Source organism: Callospermophilus lateralis, chromosome 6, assembly GCF_048772815.1.
Source record: "Callospermophilus lateralis isolate mCalLat2 chromosome 6, mCalLat2.hap1, whole genome shotgun sequence".
Classification (NCBI taxonomy): Eukaryota; Metazoa; Chordata; class Mammalia; order Rodentia; family Sciuridae; genus Callospermophilus; species Callospermophilus lateralis.
Window position 1 is genome coordinate 155,060,710 of NC_135310.1, and position 21,865 is coordinate 155,082,574.

Consider the following 21,865-nt stretch of genomic DNA (forward strand, 5'->3'; position numbering starts at 1 on the left):
AATTTAAATGTTCCCAGGGGGTATGAATGGACAGGAGTCTGGGGAACATATAAATGTAGGTCAGTATGTTCCAGTGGTCAGAAAGAGGTTAATGTCAGCTCTAGACTGATTCAAAAGGTGCATTTGAGGTTGTAAGGATTTGATAGCATGATAATAATTTCCGGACATCCCCCCACCTCACCATTCTCCCAAAGTCCATCAAGCACGATTAGTCTTCATCAGTACTGCCTAGAAGATCGTCAGAAAGCATTAGGAAGATACTTGACCCTGAGTCCAGTAAATTCTCAGAGGACCCTTGGTTGGTCTCTAAAGTTGCATGCAAACTTTAGGTACATGCACCCAGTTGCCATTTTCTGGAGAAATAAGTCTGCCGTTCATTTCTTAGAGAGGTTTTGAAGTAGGAGATATTCTAGAACCTCCAATTAGGAAACTGAGCAGCACTTTGTCTCTGGGTTCATGGAAGTCCTTTCAGAAGCAGGTGCCAAAGAAGGGGAGTGAGCTCACAAGGGTTTTATTACAGTAAATGCCTGTACAAGAACTTAGGGGACCACAGAGGTGGCGAAGATGGGAAGAGCTGTCAGATCAAGACGTGAGTCAGAACCCAGAGAGGAACAGAGGGGAGGGAGCACCCCAGGACATCGCGGGGAGCAGCCGCCAGGGAGTTCTCAAATCCAAGTCGGCCATCGGTGCAGTTCCCAGACTCACAGAAATGGGCCTGCCTGGGTCTGTGTCCTGGGCTCAAACATGGTGATAGATCTCAAGCCCAGCAACTAGGCCCTTGTCAGTTTCACCTGCTGTAGGGGGAACTGCAAGGCCTCTTCCCTAGCTGCCGCTCTCAGAGTCTTGTCATTGGTCAAATCTGTTCTTAAATCTACCTGATGCTCTTATTTGAAAAATGAGACCAAAGTCCACACAGTTTTCACAGTGGCTTAATTCCATAATGTTCCATTGTCTTGACTGTATCATGATTTCACCTTGAATCTTCTTAGGAGCCCCAATCCTTCAGTACATTCTAGACATACTACCAGGATTTTGACTTTGCAGTTTGGAATGGTTTCATACAAAATGAAAATAATGGATGTCTCTGGGTTTTTTTTCATCTAATTGTTTCTAAATTAGTTATTCACAAACCGAGAGTTCATTACAATAAGATACTCTATGAGATACAACATAGGATATGATAAAATGCGAACTATTAGTTACTTGCAATGCCAAATTGAGCTGTGCTTTAAACAGAATGGGTGGCACAAGTCGGTAATCCCAGTGATTTCGGAGGCTGAGGCTCAAGGATTGCAAGTTGGAGGCTAGTCTCAGCAATTTAGGGAGACCCTGTCTGAAAATAAAAAATGACAAGGGCTTGGGGTGTGGTTCAGTGGTAAAGCACCCTGGATTCAATCCCTAGTGCCACAAAATGGAATACTGAGCAGAGGAGGGAGACCATGACCTATAGATAAAAACCTGTAAGGAAATGTCAGCGTTCACAACGTAGAGGCATCGTGCATGCCTCGGGAGGATCACTTTGGTCATCACGACACTTCAGAGAAAGTCGTCATACGCTTTCATGAACAAGTAAGTTATATAACATACCCAAAGAGAAGTATTCTGGCTGAAAGGCTTTGACCTTTGACTTGATCCAGGTCTGATTTTGAAGATTTCAGTAGCATACTCATCTATTGTTACTCCAGGGAACCTATTCAAGGTAGCCATTTCCATGAGAAAAGCATCTAAAATCCTTATCTAACTCTCCACGTTGAAACTGGAGGAGGGGCGGGAAAAGAAACCCTAATACAGCATAAATCACACCAAAAGGCAACTAAACTAGGAATTTAATTACAGTGTCATTATGGTTTAGATATGAGGTGCCCCCCCCAAAGCTCATAGGTGAGACAATGCAAGAAATTTCAGAGTCGAACTGATTAGATTTTAAGAGCCTTAACCTAAAAGTACATTGATCCACTTAAATGGATTAATTGGTGGTAGTTTAAGACACGGTATGCTGGAAGAGGTAGGTCATTGGGGTTGTGCCTTTGGGGCTTATATTTTGTCCCTACTGAGTGGAGCTGTCTCTCTCTCTCAGCTTCCTGAATATCACATCTGGAGACTTTCCTCCTCCATGATGTCCTGTCTCACCTCAGGCCACGAGGAGTGGAATCCATCAACCGCGGACTGAAACTCCTAAAACTGTGAACCACAAACAAACTCTTCCTCCTCTAGAATTGCTCTTGTCAGGTCTTTTGATCACAGTGGCAAAGAAAGCTGACTAGAACAAGTATATGTGACTAAATTCTTAAAACACTTCGGCAAATCAATAATAATGAACATTCCAATTGGAAAAAAATGGGCAAAACTCATGAATACGAAATGTACAGAAGAAATGCACATAGCTTATATATGAAAAATTCAACTTTGTTTATAATGAATAAAGTGCACATTAAACAATAAACTGCCATTTTATTTATATAATTAGCAATTCATAAAAATAATAAAGCTCAACATTGTCAAGGGATTGGGCAGCAGGTCTCTGTTGGAAATAGTTTGAAATTTCTCTCAAAGCCAATATAATAAAATGTATGAAAATCCTTAAAAACAGGGTATTGACCTATGTTCTCCTGTTAGCAATGTAGCCTAAGGAAATACGAGAGATAATACCAAACACATAACAGCATTTAGTAAATGCATCCATAATTAGAAAAATAAAAGATTACTTGAAAATATCATGAAGTAAACTCTAATGCAGTCTTTTAAAAATCATATTTATAAACTAACAACTGATGAAATGTTTATGATAAATTTCTAAACAAAATATCAGTTTCCATTTTTGTGTTCTGTACCTACATTTCTACGGATTTTGCAGGACTGGTCCAAGAAAACAAAAATTTGATGACAGCAGACCTCCTGGTTTTGATTCAAAATTCTGCCATAAAATCAATAGCCCCTTGCTTATTACCTGGAAGACATGCTGGACAACAGAGGGCTTTGACAAGGCACCCATGTGTTTAAAGAACATATGGGCAGGAATATTATTCAAATCCTTCAGTTGTGACAGATTAACCTCCAACACATGACCAAGCAACGGTATGAAGCAGAGGATGGAGGATGACCTGCAGTGAACTATCAGAAAAGAAGGACCAACAAGATTCAGTGAGGTGCCAGCGAGGGCCAGCCTCACGGCCGACAGGTCCTCGCCTGACCCCAGCTCCACTGCCCTGAAGGATGGGCTGCAGAAGAAGTTACTTCACCTCCCTAGGCTTCAGCCGCCTCATGGCTAACACAGAAATACTACCCTTCTCTGAGGACTTCCGTGAAGATTAGAGACAACATGTGGATAGCCTTCTCCCTCCCTGTCTTTCCAGAGAGGCATTTCTAAAGCATTGGGGACCACTGCCACCACAGATGTCCCTGCACATCTGAACACAGGAGTCAGTCCTGCTGAATTCCTAACGGAGTCCCAGCCTATCCAGCCAGACAAATGCAGATTCACCAGACCAGTAAATGAAACCACATCTCTTCTACCCAGGAAGGCAAACTCTGAAAGCAACGCCTCAAAAATCCATTTGTGGTTCTCCCAGTTCTTCAGCTCATCATTTACTTGGAGCCGATTGGAAATACTATATAGTTCATGAACTTGATTGAGACCTGTTGGTCTTCTCATTGTCTTCAGAAGAAAAATCCCCTCCATGGCCTGCCCCTGCCTATATGGTAATAATGACAGCAGCTGCTGGTTTATCAAGCAACTACCATGGTCAGGCCTCCGTAAGATGTTCTAAATGCACACACTTCTCTACCAGAACTCCCGCTCAGTAGGACTGTTCCTACTGCTCAGTAGGTGGGGACCTTGGATAGGGTTTGGTCATCCTGGGTTCCTCCGTGTGGTGTGCTAGGCTCTTCTCGCCTTTGTAACCAGGTCATGATCGTCTCCTGGGTGAAATTTTAAAAGGCCCCAGCAGCTGGGGAGGAGAGGAGAGGGGGAATGCAGGTGAGTTGTGAGCCGCGATGCTCGTGCAAAACCTGATGGAGGTGGAGAGATCAAGTGGGTCTTTGTACAGAGGAGGCTTAGGGAAGGGAAGGCATCACATGCAACAGGGGAGTCAGAAAGACGCTTTCAGGCAGCCTCAGTGGCCCGCTGAAGGGAATCACAGGGACCTCACAGCCGGCCAGCGCCCTCTGGAACTGGAAAACACGCAGCCAACGATGCCTGGGATTATGGGTCGAAGTTTTAGGAAGATTCAAAATCAAGACCCAAACTGTGATACCAAATACATAAGAGGAAAAATGTACCCAAAATACTGACCTTCTTACAAACTCACAATGACACTAACATGATTGCAAGTAATAATACTTGGAGTTACACATTGACAGGTTGATGTGAGTAGATATGCCTATAATAGAGTCACCATGCTTCATCAATAAAAATGTGGCACTTTTTTCATTTATAACATCTTGAAATAAAAGTGCATCTTGAAGCTAGAGAAATCTGAAGCCAGGGGGGCTGTGTGACTGAGGCATCTGCTTGCTCATGAGCAAAGCTGGTTGCTTTACTGTGTGGCTTAACTGGCCAAGTGCAACTTGTTGGTTCTCAGTGAGGAAAACACAGGAAGGCCAACAGGGAATGAGTAGGAGCTCGGGTCACTGTTTGAAATCCTCCCACTGATGTTTTCTGAGAAGACCAAGTCAACATCCAAACTAGCTAAGGTTGTCAGTTCCAGTATAATGGCTGGTGACAACAGTGACATAGTCTAGCTGTCCTGACTTACTGAAAGCATTTTGCAGAAAAACAAAGGTTTAAATGACTCTGAACTGAAAAAATAATTCAGAAAAGTCACACTTGGAATTTGAAGACACTTTGGAAATGCCTTAGTATGCTGTGCTTCTCTTTTCTTTTTATGAATCTATAGGAATAATAGGTGTGTTATGGTATGGATATGAGGTGCCCCTGAAAACTCATGTGTGAGACAATATAGGAATGTTCAGAGGCGAAGTGATTAGATTATGACAGCTGTAACCTAATCAGGAGATTAATCCATTTGATGGATTAATAATTAATACTGGGTCATTGTGGGAGGCCGACATAGCATGTGACCAGCATCTGCTTCCCTTCCTGATTGGTGTGGCACTGCCGGTCACCCCATGGTTGCTTAAGTAACTGAAGATGGTAGCCCCAATCTTGAGGGTAGAGAAAACGCAAGTGTGTCTTCGTGCCTGAGCGGCGGGCCTTCCTACGTCGCCAGGGATCAGGCTGCACTCACCTGTTCCTTTGTAATACTACCCCTTGCCCTGTTTGAGATAGAATGTTCCATGGAAACGCCCTTTGTGTGTCCCCTTCCCTTACTCTGCCTTTGGGTGGGCCTTCCTAGATGTCAGTCAACCTGCTGACAGCAGACATCAGGAAGCTAGACTCAATCCCTTGAAACCTGACTCCTTGCCTCATTTGAATAGCTTTTCCTCAAATAAAGGGGTTGGCATGCACTCCCTCTCACTCTCTCTTTCTGCAGACCCTTAAGGTCAGAGGAGCCATGAGCTGAGAGACTTTCTTCCCTTCTGCCATAATGTTCTACCCATCTCTGACCCAGAGCAATGGAGTCAACCAACCGTGGACTGAACCTCCTCTAAAACGGAAAGCCAAAATAAACTTTTTCCCTTCTAAGTTGTTCTTGTTAGATATTTTGGTCACAGCAACAAAAAGCTGACTAACACATGGTGATTCAAACACATACACTGAATAAGTCTAAAAGCATTCTGCCAACAAGTATGAAATAAAAAATTCTTAAGTAATAAGAATACATTGTGTCAGGGTTTAATTAACAGCTCTTTTTTTTTTTCTGTCTTGGTACATAATACAATGGTACATCTTAGGATGAATGGTGCTTTACAATCAATGAAATAAAGCACTCACTGAAGAATAAGTTTAAATGCTTTCAAACTTCTTAATCCCTATCAAAACAGAGGGAAAGCCTGCTAAAAACAGTGGTCCATCAGCTGGTAAACAGAATAATGAAGAAATTATACCGTATAATTATCCATCATTATAGGAAACCGTTCCTTTAGCCCCAGTTGGAGTTGAACCTGTAACGAATTGACTCCAAAGTTTCTAGGAGGAGTAGGTGGTTCTCTTGTAAGTAAACTACTTGTTACTATAAGGTAAAATAACTCTTCCAGACATCATTTAATGAATCATCTCTGCCAGGGCACTAAATTGTCACCAGATGTTCTGGGAAGTTCTTTTGCCACAGAGGAGAATTTTTCTCCTATAGGTTACTTGATTCCTCTGCCTCACATCCATCATGTAGAGAAGGAAGTCATCTAGATTACAGGGCACTTTAGAGTTTTGACATTTAAAGGAAATACAACATGAGGTTTATAACAGAAATGAACTGGACGCTCTGAGGGAGCCTGGTGGAATTTCTCTCTGACAGCCATTTCAGCATTGGTTTTCATTATGCTTTAAGGGGAAAACTCGAGGTAGGTTGAGGGTTGAGGCATTTTTTGACTGTAGTTTTCTGCAGGTTCTCTGTTTGGAGAGGTTTTTGTTGCCTGCCCTCTTCCTGTTGCTAGGCAGATGGAACATGTTGCTATGTGACATTCTACATGACCACTCTTGGGCAGCTCCAACAGTAATGACCAGAGGTGATGAAAATATAATCACATGTGCAAAAAAAAAACTGGAGCATTTGCCTTTTTTCCCCTAGAAAACTACAAAGGATACACACACACACACACACACACACACACACACACACACACAATGTGTCTCAGAATATAATAATATTTATTAAATAATTTTATTCTATATTTTAGCCCAATGGAGACACACAATGACCCAATGAAATGCAGAGGGAGAGTACCAGTATCATTACCATAACCATCATCACGTTCCAGGTGATAAAAATGAGCTTGTGAATGGTCAGGTCACATGAAAATGTGAGGCCTCTATGGTAAATGAGTTCTGTTCATTTATTTCTTACCCAGAAAATATTAAAATGCTCTCTGAAGCTTACGAATGCTGGAAGTTCTACATTTTTAATAAAAGCTGCTGTAGTTTGTATCTGAACTGTCTGACAAAGACCCATGTGACAAAGCTTGGTCCTCATCTTGGCACTATTGGGAGGTGGCACCTTAAGAAGTGGAGCCTTAGGGGAGATTTTTGGGTCGTTGCAGGCAGGCGAGTCTTCAAACAGGATTATGGGCTCCAGCCTCTTCTGCCCCCTCTCTTTGGATTCTCCACCATGAGGTGAGCAGTTTTGCTCTGGTGCACATATCTGCCATGACATGCTGCCTCTTCAGAGGCCAAAACCAACAGGGCAGACTGATCATGGACTCAAACCTTCAAAACCATGAGCCAATAGACGCTTTTCTCGGGCATTTGGTATAGTGATGGAAACCTAACACAAAGCTGACAGAAATACATTTTTGCTTCTCATAACTCCACGATCTAACTCTGCATCTTTCTTATCCTTTAATAATAACAATTTTGATAGCTATCAATTATCTGATACTGAGTTCACCTAGGCAGCCAATTAACTGCTTTCCTATAGCAGCCAACATAATCCTCACAACCCTAGGAGCATTATGAAGACTCTAAGGCTCAGAAATTAAACGCAAGATGGCTTGGTGCATAGAGGAGCCGGGAAGAAAACTCACAAGCACCCAACTCCTAAACCTGCATCTCCAACCACTTCACCATATTGTCCCAGCTATTTCAGATTTCTCGGAAGCAGATCCTCTTTCCTTTTGAATTACAGATTTTTTTTTTCCTCACAAACCTAGCTTTCACTGATGTTTTTCATTCTCAGGGAACACAGTGAGACGAAGCCTGAAGAGTAATAACATGTTTGCATTTCAAAGGTGTGGCAAAGATCTGAGAGATGAAGAACTGAACGGCAACTGTCACATAAGGACCATAATATGAGTATATGTGTGTGATTAATTGCTGTAGAATGCACAAAATAGAGCAAATCCAGTGGCCATTACGTGGTTCAGTAGAATGAGCATTGCAACAGGGATCAGAAACCTGACTTTTACTCCATTTTCTTCAAATATGCCTTTATTAAATACTGAATAGATGCACAGAAACACTTATACATATATCTGTAGTACGAAGAATTGTGGTAAAATTGACACTATTTATGCAGCATCCAATTAAACAGGAGGTCTCAGCAGAACCCCTGCTTTTCTCCCACCACAGGGAACAACTCTGGCCAGTTTCAAGTCTCTTGTTCTATTTCTTTGTAGTTTTGCCACAAACAACATATTTCTTAGTCATACTCATTTTAGTGCACAGAATTTTCTATATTCATCTGTAGTCCTCTGAATTCGCTTTTTTCTCTCAGCATTAGATTTGTGAGCTACATTCATATATACTTGGTGGGTTTTATTGCTTAAAGCCATAATGCATACCTTATTTTCAAGCTTATTTTTAATTGACATAGAAAGCTCTATGTTCTTAACATGCACGTGAGGTTTTGAAGTATATACACATTGTGGAATCATTCAGTCAGTTTCCGTGCGGAAATGTTTATGTTTTGTATGATTATGCCATATGACTTTTACGCATGCTAGTTTGAAAGAACATTGCTTCCAGATTTTTGCTAGTATAATAGTTACTACTCTAAAGATTTTCCATCTACCTCCCTTCCATCAACAAGAATTTCTCTAGAGTATATACCCACAAGAAGATGTGCTGGCTGAGGGGATACCCGTCTGGCCAACTTTGCTAGATCACACCCAGGAATGTTCCAAAGTGCTTGTGTATGTGTGTATCCCTCCTGAGGTGTGTGAACATCAGGTTGCTCCACAGACTACCAACGATTCGTTTAGTCAACCTCCTAAGATCTGCCTATCTGCTGAGAAAGAAAAATGACTTCATTGTGGGGTTTAACTAATGAGACTGAGCATCTTTCCATCTCTTACGGTCCATTCAAGTTCCTCCTGCGAAGTGCCTGTTCAAGTCTGTTGTCTGTTCTGTCCTGGGCGGTTGGTCTTTTCCATTCTGCATGTACCCTTTATGCATATGAAATACTAGTCTATTTTGTTATGTGTGCCACAGGTATCTTCTCTCAGTCGGAAGCATATATTTTCAGATTCTCTGAGGTCTTTTTATAAACAAATGTTTTTAATTTTACAGAATTTTTTATGGTTTGTGATTTTGCATCTTTTTGAAGAAATCTATCCCTACACTAAAGTCATAAACATGTCTCCTACATTATCGTAGACAAGATTTTTAAGTATATACTTTCACTCATAGGTCTTTAATCAGCCTATATCAGACCTCAGTGTTTTATAAAATATGTGGTCTGGTTTTATTATATGAATATAATAAATAATAAATAATATATAAATATGGTAGTAAAATAAATCCTCATAATTTGTTCAAAAATTTGTGCTTTTCTAATTACCCTGCAAAGTCAAATTTCCAGACTTGTGAGGAACTGATTGTGAGCTCTGTGTTCAATCCCATTAGTCTCTTTGATGACCCATTTGCCAATATCATAATGTCTTAATTATTCCATGTCTACATGTCTATATTAATTCTGACAAGAAGCTTTCTTAAGGTTTTTGTTCTTGACCAGTGTCTGTTTTCTATTTGGATCTTTATTCTTCCATATAAACTCTAATATTAGTTTGTAAACGTTCTGTCATTGTTTGGATCTTTATGTCCCCTGAAAAGTTTGTATATTAAGCAAAGAATGTTCAGAGGTGAGATGATAAGCCTATGAGAGCTGTAACCTCATTGATGGATTAATCCACTTGGTGGGTTAATAATCTGAATGGATTACTGAGTGACTGTAGGCAGGTGGGGTGTGGCTAGAAGAAGTAGGTCACTGGGAGTGTGGCCTTGGATATGCCTTGTCACAGGCTCCTCTTTCTCTAATTCTCTCCCCACCAACTATCTCCCCTCCCTTCCCTCCCTCCCTCCCTCCTAGCTGCATGAGTGGAGAAGCTTCCCTCTGCCATACCCTCTGCCATGATGTTCTATCTCACCTAAGGCCCAGAACCAAGGTCTGAACTTCTGAAACGAAGAGCTCAAAATAAACTGTTCCTCCTCTGAGTTTTTCTGGTCAGGTGTTTCATTCAAAGCAACAAAAAGTTGACTAAAACAGCATCAGAAAAACAAAAAATTATTTACACTTTTTACCAAAATTCTATTTAATCTGTTTAATTCTTGGTAAAATTTACACTTCTAAGATATTGAATTTTTTAGTCATGAATATCATAGAATCCCTCTGTTTATATAGGAATTTTCCAATGTGTTATCATAAAACTTCATTTTCTCTCTAAAAGTCATGCACCACTTTTGTAGATTTATTTCCTGAAAATCTTTGTGTTTTTTAGGCTATAATAAATCATCTTATGTTTTTAAGTGTTGTTTAATCCTTTTTTAAATCGTACATAGAAATATGCTGACGTCTATATGTTGACTTTATATCTAGCCACATTGCTAAATTTTCCTGCTAATTTAAACAAATTATTATGAAATCTTTTGTTTTAACATAGACAATTATATCCAAATAACTATCTCTTCTTTATAATCCATATGCTATCAGTTTACATATTTGTCTTTATGTGCTTATGAGAATCTTTAGTATAATGTAAATACTAATAGAACACTAATTTGACATATCCCGGATCTTTAAAGAGATAATTTCAATACTTTTCCCTTAACTGAATTATTCCATTAAAATGATATGTACATTTAGTGAAAATAAACTTACAATGGATAGATCTAAATTTTGACAAAAACTTTTTTATCCATCTATTGAGATGATAATGCATTTCTTTAATTCTATGTATTAGCATGATAAAATAAAATTTTTCCAGGTAAAACTAGGCTTGCATTCCTTCGATAATGCCAATATAATTCAATGTTACCTTTTTTATGCATTAGTGATTTGTCTTATTAACATATTGCTTAGGAGATATATGTCTCTATGAGCAAGATGAGATTGATTCTGATTCCTGTTTAGGCTGTATGAAATTGGAATAATTTAGTCTGTATGGAATTGGGATATTACATCATATTCATTGAATAAATCATTAGGATTAGTGGAGGGTTTTTTGGACTTGTTTTTTTTTTGTGTGTGTGTCTGTTTTTTATAGAGAGAAGAGGTTTTAATATCTAAACCAATTTATTTAATAATTATAATATTAAGCCAGGACAGTGGTACACATCTAGAATCTCAGCACTCCAGAAACTGAGGCAGGAGGATTTCAAGTTGAAGACCACACTGGACACTTTAGCAAGACCCTGTCTCAAAATAAAAAGGATTGGGGATGTAGCCCAGTGGTAGAATGTCACTGGGTTCAATCCTCAGTACTGCAAAAATAATATTAATGACAATATAGGATTATTATGATTACCTCTTCCTATTGTCCTCATTGTAGTAAAATGTATTTTGAGAACATAATCTAATAAATCTACTAAGACTTCGGGGTCAGCAGAATATTGATCCGTTGCTCTTTGAATACACAGAGACTTTGCAGTCTTGGCCTCTTACATCAGTCAGCTTTTGGTCATTGTGACAAAAACACCTACAAGAACACATAGTTCATTTTCACTCATGGTTTCAGAGGTTCAACCCATGGTTGGTCAGCTCCATTGCTCTGGACCTGAAGTGAGGCAGAACATCAGGTGGAAGGGTGTGGTGGAGGACCGCTGCTCACCTCAAGGCGGCTGAGAAGCAGAGAGAGGAAGAAGAGACCAGAAGAATACACAATCCAGGCCATCTTCCCAGAAGTCTGCTCCCTCCAGCCATTCCCCACCTGCTGCAGCTACCAGCCAGTGCATTCAAATTATCAATGCATCGAATGAATCAAACCCTTGATGAGGTGACACTTCTCATAATCTAACCATCTCTCCCCTGAACATTTCCACATTGTCTAACGTAAACTTTTGAGGGGGACACCTCACATGCAACCCATAACATTCTGTCCTTTGCCCCCCAAAACGGGTGTACACCCATAATGTAAAATGCATTCACTCTGTCACCAAGAGTCCCAAGAGTCTCAACAATTCCAGCATTGTTCTAAAAGTCCAACTCCACATTCTTCCCTGAGACTCAAGGCAAACTCTTGACTGTAAGTCATTGGAAAAAAAAAAAATCAAAACCAAGTTACATGCATCTAATATACAATGGTATGGAGTAAAAGTTTCCATCCTCAAAGGGAGAAAGAATGAGACCAAAGCAAAACCAAACCCCAGTCAGGCAAACAAGTTCTGTAGCTTTGCACCCAACATCTGGGGCACCTGTGCTGAGATGTGGAATCCCAAGGACTTGGGCTGCATCACCACTAGGTGGGTTGCAGCCCACTTGGCCTCTCTGAAAAGCTGGCTCTGTTCTCATCCAGCAGCTTTCTGTGACAGATGTTCCCTGTTATTTGCATTTCTTAATGTCAGGGGTCTCTATTGCAGCTTCCGCTTCCTTATTATATTTTCACACATCACCCTCTATGAGGCTGCCTGCAGGGATTCCAATGCTGCTACAATTTTCCTGGTCTCCCTTTCCTTTCATGACCCTTAATTCCAGCATCCTGCATTCATGCAGAACAGTACAATGTGGACAGTTCCAATATCTACCACCAGCTATTGCATACCTGTCCCCACCTTGTACCATGGCTATAATGGCCTCTGAGCAGAATTAAATGAATGCTGGGAAACAGCTTTCCAGGCATACCTGTGTGAGCAGAGTGCCACTAAGGTCTCTTAAATAAGGTTTTATTTCTATGCCCTTAAACCTGCAATTAAGGTGTGGTCTTAACGGAGATACCTAAAAGCATCTTTCCTACTGTCCCTGTACAAAGTATTTAGCTTCTCTTTCATGGTAATAACCTCTTCAATAACCACAACCTTCTTTGTACCATTTATATGGGCTTCTCTGGCCAAACTTTAAGTTTTTTAAATCTTCATTCTCTGCTGTCTGCTCCTGGTTATTACATTAAAGCCGCCAGCAATACCCATGCTACTGCCTGAATTCTGTGCTGCCTTGAGATTTCCTCCGAGAAACTAGAATAACTAGTTCATCACTTTTAAATTCAACCTCTCACAAAGTTTCAAGACATGGGCAAAAATTAAGCAAGTTCTTCACCAGAATGTAACACGAATGGCCTCAAGTCCAATATTCAGTTGATTCCTCATTCACCTCTGAAACCTCATAAGCACTATCAGTACTGTCCCCATTCCTCTTAATATTCTGCTTAAATATTCTAATGCTTATCCATTGTGCCTCTCTGAACTTTTCCAAACTCCTTCTGCAAACCAGTGCCAAAGGCTTCTGAATCACATGGTCAGGTATAATCACAACGATGGCCCCATTTCTCAGTACCAATTCTGTTTTGTCACTGTCATCCAAAAAAGAACGACTCAGGGGAGGAAAAGTTTATTTTAGGCTCATGGTTTCAGAGGATCAGTCCATGGAGAGCCAATTCTATTGCCCTGGGCCCAAGGTGAGGCAGAATATCATTGGCAAAAGGGCATGGTGGAGGAAAAGTGCCCACTTATGGTAGCAGAAATCAGAATAAGCAAGGTAACAGGGGCAAAATATAAACCCCCAAAGCACATTCCCAGTTACATATTTCTATCAGCCAAGGCCATCTATCTACAGTTACCACTTAGTAGTCCATTCAAATTATTAACCAATGAGATTAATCCACTGATTAGGTTATAGCTCTTATAATCTAATCATTTCACCTCTGAATATTTCCGCATTGTCTTACATGAATTTTTTAGAGGGACACCTCACATCCAAACCATACACTTTTTATTTCAAAATTGTTTTTTTTAATGTTCTCTTTTTTTATTGATCAATTTGGTGAATGAATTATCTTTTCAAAGAACTCACTTAGGGTTTTGTGATTTTTATTATGGTTTTGTTTTCAATTTTGTTATGATTTTCACTTTATCTAGGTTTTTAGGTTACATTGTGTTGGTTTTTTCTCTGTAGTATCATAAATTAAAATCTTAAATGATTAATGTTCTTTTTTATTTTTTAATTCAAGCATTTAAATATAAACTTTCCTCTGAGTTATCAAGGTTGTTATATCACCTAAGTTATGACACATAGTATTTTTGCTTTTGTTCTATTCTAAATAGTCCCTATTTTGATTATACATGTAATTTCTTATTTAGAAATGTGTTTCTTGATCTTTAAATGTCTGTTTTTGTTGATTATAGGTTGTTCTTCATTTTTAACTCAATTGTTTTATACTACAATAAATTATCTGAATGATTAAAAATTTCCTTTTAAATTCATTGAGTTTTATCTTATGACCCATTATATGGTCTATTTCTTTTATATGAATATTTGAAATAAATATAAGGTTCACAATTAGCTGTTGTTACTTATGTTATTTAGATTGCCTCTGTGTTTCCTGATTTTTTCTTCTGTTTTATCTAACAATTACAGAGATCATATTTCAAATCTCCTACTATAATGATGAACTTGGCTGTCAATATCTAGCTCAGTTGATTTTTGCTTTGCTTTGTCAATCGTAAAGCTGAATTATCAACCACATAAAGGCTCAAGACACATATACACACTCAATTTTCTGATACCTAGAAAGTTCTATTACATATTTCTCTATCTTCAGTTGACTTAGTTTCTATTTTATCTGATACCAATATGACTATCTCAATTTTCTTCTGTTTAGTGTTTACTTAGGGGAGATATATAATATATATTTTATATATATATAATTTTCTCTTTCTCTTTCTTTCTGTGTCTCTGTTTACGTTTAAGAACTTCTGTTTGTCTTTAGTGTCTTTAATTTTCATTCCATTATCTGTATGTGTGGATTTCTTTTTTAACTCTCCTGCAACATTTGTTATGATCTCTGACCCCAGTGATTACTAATTTTAAAATTTTCTGGGAAACTGTTGGCCACTGTTTTGACTTAATGACTGCCTCTCTTCCTTTTCCTCCCCTTTTAAGAATCATAATTTCTTTGCATCTTTCTTTTTTATTTTCTATCTCTTTTTTCCTCTTCAATATGCTAAATATTCTTAACATGTTTCTCTGTACTTCCTAATGTGTATAGACCTAATCTATCTGTACCATTTGTTAAAGATTTTATTTCAAATATTGCACTTTTTAAAATTTTCTTTTTAGTTGTAGATGGACACAATATTTTTATCTCATTTTATGTGGTGCTGTGGATCAAACCCAGTGCCTCACTGTGTGAGACAAGCACTCTACCACTAAGCTACAGCTCCAGCCCCTGCCCACATTTTTGTTCTTAAAGATTACATTTGATTTTTGAAAATCTACTTGCTCATTGGTAAGTCTTTTGCTCGTTTTCAATAGCTTTTTTTAATCTTTTGAATATTGACAATATATATTTTATACTACCTGTCTGATAATTCCAAAATTTAATGTCTAGGGGTCTCTGTTAACCTTTGTTTATGCCAAGTCTCATTTATTGTGTCATATTTCTTTGTATGTTTTGTCATGTTTGCAGGAGATGTTGTCATGTTTGTTTGTTACCCCAAAATATGGTATGGGGGTGTTTGAGAAAACAGCCCAAGCCCTTCTGCTATGAAGCAGGCCATATGAAAATTCTCTGAACTTCTGCTAAAGCGGATCATAAGGCCCTCATTCCAGAGAGGTTCTCCCTCTACCCTAAGGAAGCAAATGAAGACAGGGAGAACAAGAACAACCTGAACAAACAGGTGGCTGATTCCCTGTTTGCTGTCAAATCTGACCCTTTTGTCCTCCAATCACACGTATGTGTGACTGTCCACAAAAATACACATATTTCACTTTTTCTTTGGGTCTTCATGTCTGAAGCTTCCTTTATCATTAAAACATGTATTTAAGGTATCTGTATTCTTCTCTCTTGTTAATCTGTCTTTTGCTACTGGGGTCTCAGCCATGAACCCTGTGATGAGGGAGAAATATTTCTTATTGCCTCCCTGGGCATTTATATATGAAAGTTCCTTGAGGATTGAGTTTAATGGGAGATTTTCCCTAAAGATTTGCCCTTGCTTCTCCTTGACACCTGGTCATATGGTAACTAAGATTTACTTTAGATTAAATTATGAGCTTGAGTTGGTTGAGACCATTCAGGTACAAAATCCACACACGAACGGTTGGGGCTAGCCTCCTCCCTTACCCACAGCCAGCACTGAGGTTTGAATCAGGAAATTGTTATTGCTATAACCCAGGAGGACCAGGTTTAATTCTACCTTCCTATACAGTGAGGATGTAGCCTTTTTGGGTCTCAATTTTATTCAACAGATTTCCAATTAGTTTCCCTTCCTCTGCCTTCCTCTGTGGGAATGAAAAAGCCAAAGCTCAGGGTCATCTGTATGCAGCAAATACCTCCGTGGTGCCAACAGCCTCGGTGCCAGTTCAGGACTCGGGATTCCTGCTTTCACTTAGTTCTCCGCCTCTGAATAGCTTGTCAGATTCAGCAAGTAAAAACCCAGGATGTCCAATCACACTCAAAATCTAGGTAAACAAACCATTTTTAGCATAAGTATGTCCCACACAAAATTTGGGACATAGTCATAGTGAAAAAAAAATATTCATGGCTTGTCTGAAATTCAAATTGGAATGGATTTTCCTATCATTCCCGGCCCACCTCAGCCCCCTACCCCCTTGGGAACACTGCACTAAGGAAATTCTTATTGTCTTGCCAGTTCATTGGTGCATCTAAAGAGCCTTTTAAAAACTATATTAAACAGCATTTTTCAGTTGTTCCCCACAGGGTGGCCAGCCAGTGTATCAAGTCAGAGGATGGCTGGGCACGGAAGTCATTCTTCTCCTTGTCCTACCACCTGCTCACCTGTGAAACTCGGGAAGCCACTGCCCTGGGAATCATAATCGCTGGGAGTTTTTCCTGTGCATCACTGAATCTGGGAAGGACCTGAGAAATCATCTGTTCTAATCCACTTTTTTTTTTTTTTTTTTTTTAAGATAAAGGAAACAGAGACCCAGGCAAGCAAAACAATAAAGCCAGTATTCTGCCCAGTTTAGTGGCAGAATGGAAACGAGGAACCCTGACTCGTCACTCACTCCTCCATGTTGACCGTGAGGATCAAATGAGCTAAGCAATATCAAGGCACCAGGCAGAACGTAAAGCACTGGAAGTACATGGAGCACTGGGAGGAAAGCAGACAAAGTATTAAAAATGATTTCGATTACAGAATCTAACCAAAAACATTGTGCAGCTTATAATGTGAGATTTAATATAGAATAATATTTATGGAAAGAACCTTGGAGCAATGCAATAACATTGCACATTTTCTCCTTCCAAGAATCTTAGGCATAACAATGAGGATTTTCTATGAATATTTAAAGAAAATAAGTTAATAATATTAAAAAAAATCTGGCCAGAAATATACTGTATTAAATAAGAATTTTTGACCTAGAATATAATACATTCTCCATAGCAAATAAGACAAAAAAAAAAAAAAACAGAACTTAATTAGCAAAAGCCCTTTCTTCTTTTTTTTTTTTTTTTCCTCCTTTTCTTACAAAGAAATGCTTTCAGAATGCTTAAGACTCTCACCATGCTACTTTCTTTGCTACAATCAGTGCATGATTGCCACTCAAATTGCTATACTGGTCCTTTTTCCTCTAGCTCTGCATAAAAAGAAGATGCAGATGAATGGATTTTCTGTGGGTTAATTTATTAGGAGTGCAAAGCAATTATCAGCAAGGTAAATCATGGAACATGAAGTACACTGTTACACGCTGGTTGCTGTATAATGTAGGTCCCTTGGCCACAAATGCAATTAAAGCGTTATATTTTATTCCTTTTAATTTTATCTCCTGGTCCATCCTTGGCTTCACCCAGACAAGTTTGACTGTGCATCAATATGTGATCAATAGGTAGAAGTACAGAATGACCACCTCAAACACTTTCTTTATTGGGGAGGCTACGGGATAAATTTTCATATTGCCGTATAAATCTCCAAAATGGGGCTTGGGGAATTTAGCTGCAGGATTCTGTTCCCAGGGCATCAGGTTGCCAGGTTCTTACGTGGCTGTAATCGGGCTAAATTATATTACTGTCAGGTGACCAGAGACGGCACGGAGGTGAATTAAGCAGTGCTTGCAAATGCCTGTCACTTTAACAAGTGTCTAAATCTTCTGTTTTTAATTTTAAAGGGCAGGTCCAAAGAAAGTCATGTTTACTAGGCTTTCAGGACTCATAAAGGAAAGGCTCAACAAAAGCAAGGCTTCTCCCCCTGGACAGCAACGGCAAGTCTGAATAACAGGAAAGTGACAGAAAGGCGGTGTCTCAACAAAGAGAGGATGGCAAAAATCCCTGCTTAAAAAAAAAAAAAAAAAAAAATCCCTTTTCTTCCACTTACTACCTACATTTGGTCAAGTTTTCTATCTCCCGTTGCCTCCGTTTTATCATTTACAAAATGAGGACAGCAGCCATATAGCGGGGGTGACCAGTACCAAATGAGAAGTGTGCAGCATGTGGACCGACAGACGCCTCAATGTCTCGGTCAGTCCTTGTTCACCAAGAACTCCGAGCCACTAGCAATTTTTCAAACGACACCTCCAAAGCAACATTCATCTCCTAAGCAGCCATTAAACATGAGAAAACAAAAACAATGAGAGAACCACACAGAAGAGTGAAGGATGAGCCGAGCAGGGTCAGAAAGGAAAGATGGCTGGTCAACAGAGTCGGGATTCCCAAACCACCAACCCAGCCTGGGGGGAGCTGGTGGCCAAGGGGAGACGTGAAGGCACGCTGGGGCTCGGTGGGTGCCCTCCTCAGCTTCAGTCACGGTAACCACCACCCAAGACAACCACCGAGGTGTAAGGGAAAAGGGTTGTTGGGGCTCTCGTTCTCGGAGGTGTGAGTCCATCCTAGTTGGCTTTAGGCCTGTGGTGAGCTGGCACTTGGTGGCGGAGGAGTAGGGGTAGAACAAAACCACTCACCTCATGGCAGGAAAGAGAACAGGGTCCCACAGACTATCTCCAGTGAAGCCCAGCAATTCAGGGGCCCACCACCTGCCAACGGTGCCAGTCTGAGGGCCAACCTTCTTACACAGGGTCCTTGGGGACACTCCAGATCCAAACTCCAGCAGTGGGTGAGTTTGGGTGTGGACGAGGTAGGAGAAGAGCAACTCTATTCAAAGGAGCTGAAGAAAAACCACGCAGCAGGAATTCGACTACCCTCCACGGCAGAGGGAGAGGAGGAGCACGCCTTGTCCTCACCCATCTCAGGCGCGGGGCTGAGAAGCCTATGAGAAAAGAAGGACATTCAGATGTGTTCAGCACAAGTTGTATGTAACACAGCGTCCCCCTGAGGAGATGGCTTGAAGAAAGGCTCCACCTGTGCACATTCATAGTGGGTTTCATGAAGAATGGACGGGGACGGAGAAGAGGCAAGAGGGTGTGGTCTCCTGAGAATACACAGGGACCCTGGGCAGCGCCTGTGATCCTGTCTTTAGCAATAAGGACGCTCCCTTCCTTTGGGCAGAGGGAGGGCATTTCTCACGTCAAGGTCTTATGAAGAGCTTCAGGGAGGTCAGAGAATCCTTCAGAGGCCTCGTGGGCGATTTCATGGGAGAAGAGTCGGCAAAGACAGAAGAGGCCTTCTCGCTTTTGTGTTTTGTGGTTTTTCTCAAATTCATTCAGTTTGAGACATGGGGTAGTGTCCTCTGCACTCCACACAGGCTTATTTAATCCTGTTAGCTTACTGGGGCCTGACAGGAAAAAGTCTTGAGAGCAGCCAGTACATGTAAGAGGTGGTGGCAATGCTAGGTAGGGTAGGTGCCCCTGTCCCTGACGTGAGCCCAGGGGTGAGGGAAAGACCGACGTCTGCAAGCTGACTGTTCAAAATGCCAGCCAAAGCCCTTCCTGCCCCACAGGCTCCTCCGCAGGAGGTAAAATTGAACTGCTCACATTTTAGCACCTCAGTGTGAATATATTTGCTTGTTTGTTTTTCTTAGAGCACATGTCCATAGGGGCCTGTCTGGGAAGTGGTAAGAGCTGTGGTCCTGGGCTGGTGGCCTCCACCACTAACACAGAGAAGGGCCCTGCAAGGGGAGGCTGGGGGCTAAGGGTGGTCCCCACCAGCTGGCCCGGGGCTGCCCTTGAGGGTGATAATGACCATGTGCCAATGACCTCTGATTAACTAACTGAGGTGTAGGGAGACTCTATTTCATAACACAGGAGTTAAAAACCAATGTTTTAGTGCTAAATTGCTGCAAGTAAATCTGATGCTAAAACAATGCTTCCCCAAACTCACTCTCTTGCTTTTGGGGGGATTCAGTCCTTGTGCATGCCACCGCTCTTTTGTGTGAACAAATTTTAGCTTCAGTCCAGCTTCACATGGCACTCGCATGGCACAAATGCCTCCTTGGCGTCATCTGCCTTCTTTCACTCCAGATACCCCATCATTATTGTCTCAGTGTATCCATGAAACATGTGTGTTATGTTTAACTTACATGTACAAATTGAAGCGGGTTGTCAGCATTACCATGGACGGTCACACTCTAAAGTAAGCAGAGGCACTGACTCAGCCTGGTGTTGTAAGCACTCTCTCTTCTAAGTGGTGTTCTTTTGAACAGCTTACTGCTTTTGCTATTGAAGATGTCATGAAGTCGTGCTGTCTGTTCTCAACTCCAGTGAGAGATCCTAGAGGCTCCATTCACCTCTACCCCTTAGCATCCCACAAACTCTCTTAGTTTTCTAGTCTTATCTATTGTTCACTCTTTTAAGGGATTAACCATTAACATTGTATGATACTTTCACGTGTGTGTGTGTGTGTGTGTGTGTGTGTGTGTGTGTACTGAGGACTGAACCCAGAGATGCTCTACCACTGAGCTACATTCCCATCCCTTCCTATTTTTTATTCTGAGACCAGAGTCTTGCCAAGTTGACCAGACTGGCCTCCAACTTGTGATCCTCCTGCCTCAGCCCCCTGAGTAGCTGGGATCACAAACACAGCTATAGGATACATCTTCATATAATTATATTCATAATCCATTAATGGGGAAGGAGGGTAATGATGGACTCACGTACCACTGTTGAGTGCATAATTAAATTGGATTCCAGGATCTTGAGTATGATTTGAAGATGTGGCAGTCAAGTCCCTGCTTACCAACTTGTGGTACAAAATGATGTCCCGTATCCCAAATGCTCTGCTCTGAATACCGATGCTCTCCCCATCCTGTGTAGCCGATTTCCTTTTTTCTTTTAAATACACCTTCCAAGTCATTCTTGAGGACCTCCAGGAATCCAATCACCAGTCCTGCCTCTGTCCCCTCCACCACTAGTCTTCAGTCTGCAGCCACAGTTCCTGGCACATCCTACTCCTGTGGCCTCGTGGACCCCTGAAGTGTGACCTCAGCATGTCCTGCTAACCCACCTGGGGTGCTGGCTGCACCAACCCCCCCATTTCTTCTCCCTCCACTCTGTACATCTTCATGTCTACCACAAGAGTCACACATCCTCACTTCACATATTCTGTTCCCTCTGCCCGGGAAGTCCTTTCTTCTCTGCATGCCCTTTGTCCACAAAGGCAACCTTTTAGATGTCAACAAAGTCACTATCCCCTCCAGAAGGCCCCCTGGACTCCTAGTTTAACCAGTCCCCCTCCCCCCCCAATCCCTGGAGTGCACCTCCTAACATGCACCCCACCCCCACTGCAGTCACCACGTTCCATGTCCTGGCTACACAGACCTTGAGCTCCCTCCCAACAGCATCGAAGCAGGAGGAGACTGTACTCTGCTGATCAGGCTCATTTAGATATTTTTGCAGCTCACCAATAATCAGGGCTTTTGTTCCTTAGTTCAAAAAAAAAAAGTTTTTTATGACTCTTAATTAAAATAAGCTTATAACATGAGTTAGAATTCGACCTTGATTCAATCCCAAACACATTCTCAGAAAATCTGCTTGAAGTA